At 44.5% G+C, this 10,908-nt stretch overlaps 2 non-coding genes across 2 annotated transcripts; both read left to right on the top strand.

The window, feature by feature from the left end:
* The first annotated feature begins 439 nt into the window (after positions 1-439).
* Positions 440-580, top strand: LOC137318151 (U4 spliceosomal RNA). The gene has a single exon (XR_010961818.1). It is a non-coding gene; the product is annotated as a U4 spliceosomal RNA (small nuclear RNA).
* A 7,812-nt stretch (positions 581-8,392) lies between these two features.
* On the top strand, positions 8,393-8,533 carry LOC137318144 (U4 spliceosomal RNA). Its single transcript, XR_010961811.1, has one exon. It is a non-coding gene; the product is annotated as a U4 spliceosomal RNA (small nuclear RNA).
* Positions 8,534-10,908: the final 2,375 nt, after the last annotated feature.

The following is a 10,908-nucleotide window of genomic DNA, read 5'->3' as shown; positions in this document are numbered from 1 at the left end:
AACAGAAATAGACAGTTTCCTAGAAGTAAAGGGAATTTGGGGTTACGGGGAGCGGGCAGGAAATTGGACATGATTTTAGATTTGAGGTTAGGATCAGATCAGCCATGATCTTATTGAATGGTGGAGCAGGCTCGAGGGGCCGATTGGCCTACTCCTGCTCCTATTTCTTATGTTCTAATGTTCTCATTCCCTCTCAATATTCAGTGTTTTTAGTTTATGCAAAGCAGCCGTAGTAATTAACATATTTCCGTTCTATTATAGTTTATTCCCATTTCAATCTTTTGCGAACAAAATGATTTTTCTCGATTTTTTAAGGAAACAATGTGATTGCCAGTTGAACAGACGATCCGAGCTGATAATTTAAAAAGTTACCTCGACTCACCACAAATTTGAAGTGTACGAGTCGGATAGACCACAGTGTGTCAGGACACATGTTTTTAACTTTGCGCAGTGGCAGTATTGTAGTTGATGAGGTTGAACCGAGATGTGATTATTGCTTATTGAAAACTTTTCCCAATGCCCTGTTTTCCTGACTTGAAATATAGTTGGTAATGGCAATTTTTGATAGTCTGTGAGGAGACTGCTTCTTTAACCAAGGATGCCCCAGAGCATAGTACATTGGCGAGACCATGCAGACGCTGCAGCAACGGATGAACGGACACCGCGCAACAATCGCCAGACAGGAGGGTTCCCTCCCAGTCGGGGAACACTTCAGCAGTCAAGGACATTCAGCCACCGATCTTCGGGTAAGCGCTCTCCAAGGCGGCCTTCGAGACACAAGACAACGCAAAATCGTCGAGCAGAAATTGATAGCCAAGTTCCGCACCCATGAGGACGGCCTCAACCGGGATCTTGGGTTCATGTCACGCTACACATTACCCCACCAGCGAACAAATGTTATCTGTTTTTAATATAATGGGTCAATTGCTGTCTTTTCCTTCCGGATGTTTCGATGTTTCTGCCTCTCTCGCTCTGTTTTTTTTAATTGGCATCTCCATATCATCTGTTTTTTTAGTTCTGGCCGTTTGTATATTCGGTGGCCCTGCAGGTAACACCTGTCTGTCTGAACACCTTGGTTGCCTTGGCAACGGGCAGTTGAAAAGACTTTCTGCAATCACCAGGCATTGTTCTGTGATTTATAAATGCGAAGGGTTCGAGGATTTCATTTCCACATTCACCTGAGGAAGGAGGAAGCCTCCGAAAGCTTGTGGATTTTAAAATAAAATTGTTGGACTATAACTTGGTGTTGTAAAATTGTTTACAATTGTTAACCAAAAATAGTTTGAAGTTGACAATCTTTTCAAGTTGTTTCTGTTGCTGTAATGATTAGTTTGTGTTGGTGTGTTGAATGTTGCTTTGACGATCCAGCTGCCAATGGTGGTGTTCAGGGATGGTCCAGAGTTGGAGGAGCGCAGGGTTCCTGGAGGGTTGTGGGGCTGGAGGAGGCGACGGAGCCTGGGAGGGACGAGGCCATGGATTCGCACACAAGGATGAGAATGTTAAAACTGAGGAGTTGGGGGTTTTTGGGTGAATGGTCAGGATACGGGCAGCAGAGTTTTGGATGAGCTCAAGTTTATGGAGGGTGGACGATGGGAGACCGGCCAGGAGAACATTGGAATAATCAAATCTGGAGGGAACAAAAACATGGATGAGGGATTCAGCAGCAGGTGGGCTGGGGCAGGGATTGAGACAGGTGATATTATGGAGATGGAAGTAGGTGGTTTTGGGGATGGAGTGAATATGCGATTGGGAATCTCAGTTCAGGGTTAAATCGGATTCTGTTGTTGCAAACAGTCTGATTCAGCCTTAGACAGTGGCCGGGGAGTGTGATGGAATCGGGGGAGAGGGAACGGAGTTTGTGAATGGGCCAATGACAATGGCTTCAGTCTTTGTAATGATTAATTGGAGGAAATTACAACTGATTCAAGATTGGATGTCAGACCAGCAGCCTGACCATACAGAGAGAGTGGAGGGGTGGAGAGAGGTGGTGGTGAGGTCGAGCTCGGTGCCTCCAGCCTACATGGGGAACCTGTTGTCATGTCTTCGGATGATGTCACCGAGGGGCAGCGTGTAGATGTGAAATAGGAGGGGTCCAAGGATAGATCCTTGGGGGTCTCCACAGGTAACGGGGTGAGGGTGGGAATAGAAACCATTGTAGGTGATTCTCTGGCTACGACTGGAGAGATCAGAATGGAACCAGGCGAGTGGAGTCCCACTCAGCTGGAGGACGGAGGAGAGGGGTTGGAGGAGGATGGTGTGGTCGACCATGTCAAAGGCTGCAGACAGGTGGAGAAGGATGAGGAGAGATAGTTTACCACGGTCACAGTCACATAGGATGTCATTGGTGACTTTGATAAGGGTCGTTTCAATACTGTGGCAGGGCCGGAAACCTGATTGGAGAGATTCAAACATGGAGTTGCAGGAAAGGTGGGAACGGATTTGGGAGGCGACTGTACGTTTAAGTGGATCCGGAGGTTAGAAATAGTTGGAAGGGCAGAGGGGTCACGGTGGGTTTATTGTGAAGGGGGTGATGACGGCAGATTTGAAAGAGAGGACAAGAGGTCGGCCATTTTGGGCCAAGATGAGTAAAAAATATCTTCACTCAGAGGGTTGTGAATCTTTGGAATTCTCAACCCCAGAGGGCTGTAGATGCTCAGTCGTTGAGTATATTCAAGACTGAGATTCATATGGCAGTAATCTGGGATCTCAACTACCCTGATATTAACCGGGATAGAATCAGTGTAAAGGGTATAGAGGGTGCAGAATTCATAAAATGCATTCAGGACAACATTTTTGGCCAGTGCGTAGCAAGCCCTACAAGAGAGGGGGCAGTTCTGGACTTAGTTTTAGGGAATGAAACTGGGCAGGTGGAAGGAGTATCAGTGGGAGAGCATTTTGGTGGTAATGATCATAATTCAGTTAGATTTGGAGTATTAATGGAAAAGGACAAAGATAGAACAGGAGTAAAAGTTTTCAATTGGGGAAAAGCGAATTTTACTGAGCTGAGAAGTGATTTAGCAAAAGTAGACTGGAAACAGCTATTTGAAAATAAATCAGTGTCAGAACAGCATTCAAGGAGGAGATAATGGTGGTTCAGAGCAAATATGTTCCACAAAGAAAAAGGTGAGACTCCCAAATCAAGAGTCCCCTGGATGACCAGGAGCACACAGGGTAAGATAAGGCAGAAAAGGGAAGCTTATGTCAGACACCGAGAACTCAATATTACAGAAAGCCCAGAGGAGGATAGAAAGTGCAGGGGTGAAATTAAAAAGGAAATTAGGAAAGCAAAGAGAGGGCATGAAAAAATATTGGCAAGTAAAATCAAGGGAAACCCAAAGATGTTTTATAAATGCATTAAGAGCAAGAGGATAACTAAGGAAAGAGTCGGGCCTATTAGAGACCAAAAAGGTAACCTGTGTGTGGAGGTGGAAGATGTGGGTTTGGTTCTTAATGAATACTTTGCGTCTGTCTTCAGAAAAGATGGTGACGATACAGAGATTGTAATTAAGGAGGAGGAGTGTGAAATACTGGATGGGATAAACATAGTGAGAGAGGAAGTGTTCAGGGGATTAGCATCGTTGAAAGTAGATAAATCACCAGGGACGGATGAAATGTATCCCAGGCTGTTAAAAGAAGCCAGGGAGGAAATAGCGGAGACTCTGACCATCATTTTCTAATCCTCACTGGATACAGGAGAGGTGCCGGAGGATTGGAGGACTGCTAACCATTGTATTGATGTTTAAAAAGGCAGAAAGGGATAGACCGAGTAATTACAGGTCAGTCAACGTAATCTCAGCGGTGCGCAAATTACTGGAATCAATTCTGAGGGCCAGTGTTAATCATCATTTAGAAAGGCACGGATTAATCAAGGACAGTCAGCATGGATTTGTTAAGGGGAGTTCGTGTCTGACGAACTCGATTGAATTTTTTGAGCAGGTAACAAGGAGGGTCGATGAGGGTAACATATCTGATGATATCCACATGGAATTTAGCAAGGCTTTTGACTAGTTTCCACATGGCAGACTGGTCAGAAAAGTAAAAGCCCATGGGATCCAAGGGAAAGTGGCAAATTGGATCTAAAATGGCAGGAAGCAAAGGGTAATGGTCGATGGGTGTTTCTGTGACTGGAAGGCTGTTTCCAGTGGGGTGCCGCAGGGCTCAGTAAGAGGTCCTTTGCTTTTTGTGATTATATCAATGATTTAAACATAAATGTAGAGAGCATGATTAAGAAGTTTGCAAATGACACAAAAATTGGCCGTGTGGTTGATAGTGAGGAGGAAAGCTGTAGACTGCAGGAAGATATCAATGGACTGGTCAGGTGGGCAGAAAAGTGGCAAATGGAATTCAATCCGGAGAAGTGTGGGGTAATGCATTTGGGGAGGGCAAACAAGGCAAGGGAGTACACAATAAATGGGAGGATACTGAGAGGTGTAGAGGGAGTGAGGGACCTTGGAGTGCATGTCCACAGATCCCTGAAGGTAGCAGGACAGGTAGATAACGTGGTTAAGAAGGCATATGGGATACTTTCCTTTATTAGCCGAGGCATAGAATATAAGAGCAGGGAGGTTATGCTGGAACTGCATAAAACACTAGTTAGGCCACAGCTTGAGTACTGCGCACAGTTCTGGTCACCACATTACAGGAAGGATGTGATTGCACTAGAGAGGGTGCAGAGGAGATTTACGAGGATGTTGCCAGGACTGGAGAATTTTAGCTATGAGGAAAGATCGGATAGGCTGGGGTTGTTCTCTTTGGAACAAAGGAGGCTGAGGGGAGATTTAATTGAGGTGTATAAAATTATGAGGGGCTGAGATAGAGTGGATAGGAAGGACCTATTTCCCTTAGCAGAGAGGTCAGTAACCAGGGGGCATAGATTTAAAGTAATTGGTAGAAGGATTAGAGGGGAGCTGAGGAGAAATGTTTTCACCCAGAGGGTGGTGGGGGTCTGGAACTCACTGCCTGAGAGGGTGGGAGAGGCAGAAACCCTCAACTCATTCAATAAATACCTGGATGTGAACCTGGAGAGCCGTGACCTGCAGGGCCACGGACCAAGAGCTGGAAAGTGGGGTTAGGCTGGATGGCTCTTTTTCGGACAGTACAGACACGATGGGCCGAATGGCCTCCTTCTGTGCCTAAATTTCTCTGATTCTATGATAGATTTTTGGACTCTAAGGGAATCAACGGATATGGGGATCAGGTGGGAAAGTGGAGTTGAGGTCAAAGATCAGCCATGATCTGATTGAATGACGGAGCAGGATCGAGGGGCCGAATGGCCTACTCCTGCCCCTATTTCTTATGTTCTTATCTCAGGTCAGAGGATAGTGTTTGAAACTGTATCTTTAATATCTTAACATCGAAATATTTTTGAATTTAGTATTTAATTTCTCAATATGGGGACATTTTTGAATTTCATGCAGTCGGTTTTAAATGGGTAATGAGTGTGAGTTTGATATTGTATTAAATCTGTCCCTCTGTGAACCTCTGTAAATTATACCGTGTCTTTCACTCTGATAGTGTATGAGATTTTTGGACTGGGATGTAATGTGTAGCACAGTCTGCACTAATGGAATTGATACTGAATCTTTCAGTCTGACACGATGAGATTTTTGGACTGGGATGTAATGTGTAGTTCAGTCTGAACTAATGGAATTGATACTGAATCTTTCAGTCTGATAGTGTATGAGATTTTTGGACTGGGATGTAATGTGTAGTTCAGTCTGCACTAATGGAATTGGCCCTGAATCTTTCAGTCTGACATTGTGTGTGATTTTCAGACTGTGTGTAATGTCCAGCTCTCGGTCCATTAATGGAATCGATAATGTGTCTTTCAATGTCACACTATGGGTGTGTTCTGAACTGGTATCTAGTTTGTATCTCAGTTTACAATATTTCTCCGCATCTCTCCACCTGATAGTGTCGGTGAGTTCTGGATTTGAATGTAATTTGTCTCTCAGGGTGCATTATTGGGATGGATACTGCATGTTTTAATCTCACAATGTGGGAGTTCTTGTCTGGTATTTAATTTGAATCTGGGGCTCCATTATTGAGATTCAGTCTGTATCTTTCAAATGGGGACCGTGTGTCAGTTCTATGTGGTATTTAATTTGTAGCTCAGTCTGCAGTATTGTGAGACTGACACAATGCTTTTCAATCTGATAGTGGGTGTGATTTTGATCTGGGATTTCTCTCTCTCCCTGTCAGAGGTACTGAGTTGGGATGAAATGGGAACAATGTCTGTCTCTCCGGATCTGTTTGACTGTTGGATTGAAACTGTATCTCTGGAACTTGGGATCAGTGTGGGACTGACTAATTCTGCTGTCTGAGACTGTGGAACTGACGATCTGTCTGTGTCTCTACGCTCTGTGTGTGATAATGTACCGACTGTGTGTGAGAAGGAGCTGGCTGTACTGTTTATTGTGAGGAAACATCACATTCATTCTGGTTCCTGTAGCTTGGCTGGTGGTGAGAAGGGCCCTTCCCATCAGATCCTTCATGTACTCCCGGAATCTCAGACCCACCGCGCGCTGTCCCAGAGGAGACTGCGGTGGAGACGAGACCATCACCCATCTCCTTCTGGAATGTGTCTTTGCAAAGAAGGTCTGGAGAGAGATGCAGTGGTATCTGTCCAGGTTCGTCCCGAGCAGTTCTGTAACACAGGACTCTGTGCTCTACGGGCTGTTCCCGGGGACAAACACTGAGACGGACATCAACTGCTGCTGGAAGACCATCAACTCAGTGAAAGATGCCCTTTGGTCTGCCCGAAACCTGCTGATCTTCCAGTGCAAGGAGCTGTCCTCGACCGAGTGTTGCAGACTGGCACATTCCAAGGTCCAGGACTACGTGCTCAGAGACACACTGAGGACGGGTGCGGCCTCCGCAAAGGCTCTGTGGGGAAAGGCAACCGTTTAGGGCCTTCCCGCCATTGTATACCGAGGGGCTGAAATCAGGGAAAATCCCCCTCGGGCAGAATGTAAAATTCAAATTGATGTAATGTACCTGTAATGAATCTGTAATGTACTGTAATGAATCTGTAATCAATAATCTGTATTGAGTGTAATGCAATGAGACACCCCAGAGTGTAATGAACTGTAATTATGTCCAATGTGTTCATTGAACTGTACTTGATGGAACCTGCAAATTGTACAATCTGTATTGTGTACGTTTGGAATGTGAGATGAGAACTGTATTTTATGGATTGCTGCAAATGTTATGAATAAAGTAGATTTTTGGAAAGGTGGGAACGGATTTGGGAGGCGACTGTACGTTTAAGTGGATCGGGAGGTTAGAAATAGTTGGAAGGGCAGAGGGGTCAAAGTGGGTTTATTGTGAAGGGGGTGATGACGGCAGATTTGAAAGAGAGGAGAAGAGGTCGGCCATTTATGGACAAAATGAGTAAAAATATCTTCACTCAGAGGGTTGTGAATCTTTGGAATTCTCAACCCCAGAGGGCTGTAGATGCTCAGTCGTTGAGTATATTCAAGACTGAGATTCATATGGCAGTAATCGGGGATCTCAACTACCCTGATATTAACCGGGATAGAATCAGTGTAAAGGGTATTGAGGGTGCAGAATTCATAAAATGCATTCAGGACAACATTTTTGGCCGGTACATAGCAAGCCCAACAAGAGAGGGGACAGTTCTGGACTTACTTTTGGGGAATGATTCTGGGCAGGTGGAACGTGTATCAGTGGGAGAGCATTTTGGTGGTAATGATCATAATTCAGTTGGATTTGGAGTATTAATGGAAAAGGACAAAGATAGAACAGGAGTAAAAGTTTTCAATCGGGGAAAAGCGAATTTTACTGAGCTGAGAAGTGATTTTGCAAAAGTGGACTGTAAACAGCTATTTGAAAGTAAATCAGTGTCAGAACAGCATTCAAGGAGGAGATAGTGGTGGTTCAGAGCAAATATGTTCCCACAAAGAAAATGGAGGGACTCCCAAATCCAGAGTCCCCTGAATGACAAGGAGCACACAGGGTAAGATAAGGCAGAAAAGGGAAGCTTATGTCAGACACCGAGAACTCAATATTACAGAAAGCCCAGAGGAGGATAGAAAGTGCAGGGGTGAAATTAAAAAGGAAATTAGGAAAGTAAAGAGAGGGCATGAAAAAATATTGGCAAGTAAAATCAAGGAAAACCCAAAGATGTTTTATAAATACATTAGTTTATGCAAAGTAGCTGTAGTAATTAACATATTTCCATTCTATTAAAGTTTATTCCCATTTCAATATTTTGTGAACAAAATGAGTTTTCTCGATGTTTTTAAGAAAACTATGTGATTGCCAGTTGAAAAGACGATCCGAGCTGATAATTTAAAAAGTTACCTCCACTCACCACAAATGTGAAGGGTACGAGTCGGATAGACCACAGTGTGTCAGGGTGGATCTCTTTAACTTTGCGCAGTGACAGTATCGTAGCCGATGAGGTTGAACTGAGGCGTGATTATTGCTTATTGAAAACTTTACCCAATATCTCGCTATGCTGACTTGAAATATAGTCGGTAATGGCAATTTTTGATAGTCTCTGTGGAGACTGCTTCTTTAAACAAAAATAGATTAAAGTCAACAATTTTTTCACTGCTGTCGACTGCAGGAAGATATCAATGGACTGGGCAGAAAAGTGACAAATGGAGTTCAATCCGGAGAAGTGTGGGGTAATGCATTTGGGGAGGGCAAACAAGGCAAGGGAGCACACAATAAATGGGAGGATACTGAGAGGTGTAGAGGAACAGAGGAACCTTGGAGTGCATGTCCACAGATCCCTGAAGGTAGCAGGACAGGTAGATAAGGTGGTTAAGAAGGCATACGGGATACTTTCCTTTATTAGCGGAGGCATAGAATATAAGAGCAGGAAGGTTATGCTGGAACTGCATAAAACACCAGTTAGGCCACAGCTTGAGTACTGTGTACAGTTCTGGTCACCACATTACAGGAAGGATGTGATTGCACTCGAGAGGGTACAGAGGAGATTTACGAGGATGTTGCCAGGACTGGAGAATTTTAGCTGTGAGGGAAGATTGGATCGGCTGGGGTTGTTCTCTTTGGAACAGAGGAGGCTGAGGGGAGATTTAATTGAGGTGTACAAAATTATGAGGGGCCGAGATAGAGTGGATAGGAAGGACCTATTTCCCTCAGCAGAGAGGTCAGTAACCAGGGGGCATAGATTTAAAGTAATTGGTAGAAGGATTAGAGGGGAGCTGAGGAGAAATGTTTTCACCCAGAGGGTGGTGGGGGTCTGGAACTCACTGCCTGAGAGGGTGGGAGAGGCAGAAACCCTCAACTCATTTGAAAGGTGTTTGGATGTGGACTTGAAGAGCCGTAACCTACAAGACTGTGGACCAAGAGCTGGAAAGTGGGATTAGGCTGGATGGCTCTTTTTCGGACAGTACAGACACGATGGGCCGAATGGCCTCCTTCTGTGCCTGAACTTCTCTGATTCTATGATAGATTTTTGGACTCGAAGGGAATCAAGGGATATGGGGATCAGGTGGGAAAGTGGAGTTGAGGTCAAAGATCAGCCATGATCTGATTGAAAGGTGGAGCAGGATCGAGGGGCCGAATGGCCTACTCCTGCCCCTATTTCTTATGTTCTTATCTCAGGTCAGAGGATAGTGTTTGAAACTGTATCTTTAATATCTTAATATAGAAATACTTTTGAATTTAGTATTTAATTTCTCAATATGGATACATTTTTGGATTTCATGCAGTCGGTTTTAAATGGGTAATGAGTGTGAGTTTGATATTGTATTAAATCTGTCCCTCTGTGAACCTCTGTATAATAATACTGTGTCTTTCAGTCTGATAGTGTATGAGATTTTTGGACTGGGATGTAATGTGTAGTTCAGTCTTCACCACTGAAATTGATCCTCAATCTTTCAGTCTGACATTGTATGTGATTTTCAGACTGTGTGTAATGTCCAGCTCTCGGTCCATTAATGGAATCGATAATGTGTCTTTCAATGTCACACTATGGGTGTGTTCTGAACTGGTATCTAGTTTGTATCTCAGTTTACAATATTTCTCCGCATCTCTCCACCTGATAGTGTCGGTGAGTTCTGGATTTGAATGTAATTTGTCTCTCAGGGTGCATTATTGGGATGGATACTGCATGTTTTAATCTCACAATGTGGGAGTTCTTGTCTGGTATTTAATTTGAATCTGGGGCTCCATTATTGAGATTCAGTCTGTATCTTTCAAATGGGGACCGTGTGTCAGTTCTATGTGGTATTTAATTTGTAGCTCAGTCTGCAGTATTGTGAGACTGACACAATGCTTTTCAATCTGATAGTGGGTGTGATTTTGATCTGGGATTTCTGTCTCTCCCTGTCAGAGGTACTGAGTTGGGATGAAATGGGAACAATGTCTGTCTCTCCGGATCTGTTTGACTGTCGGATTGAAACTGTGTCTCTGGAACTTGGGATCAGTGTGGGACTGACTAATTCTGCTGTCTGAGACTGTGGAACTGATGACCTGTCTGTGTCTCTACGCTCTGTGTGTGATAATGTACCGACTGTGTGTGAGAAGGAGCTGGCTGTACTGTTTATTGTGAGGAAACATCACATTCATTCTGGTTCCTGTAGCTTGGCTGGTGGTGAGAAGGGCCCTTCCCATCAGATCCTTCATGTACTCCCGGACTCTCAGACCCACCGCGCGCTGTCCCAGAGGAGACTGCGGTGGAGACGAGACCCTCACCCATCTCCTTCTGGAATGTGCCTTTGCAAAGAAGGTCTGGAGAGAGATGCAGTGGTATCTGTCCAGGTTCATCCCGAGCAGTTCTGTAACACAGGATTCTGTGCTCTACGGGCTGTTCCCGGGGACACACACTGAGACGGACATCAACTGCTGCTGGAAGACCATCAACTCGGAGAAAGACGCCCTTTGGTCTGCCCGAAACCTGCTGGTCTTCCA

This window comes from Heptranchias perlo, unplaced genomic scaffold (genome assembly GCF_035084215.1).
Source record: "Heptranchias perlo isolate sHepPer1 unplaced genomic scaffold, sHepPer1.hap1 HAP1_SCAFFOLD_656, whole genome shotgun sequence".
Taxonomy (NCBI): domain Eukaryota; kingdom Metazoa; phylum Chordata; class Chondrichthyes; order Hexanchiformes; family Hexanchidae; genus Heptranchias; species Heptranchias perlo.
This window is presented reverse-complemented; position numbering and strand designations above follow the sequence as displayed.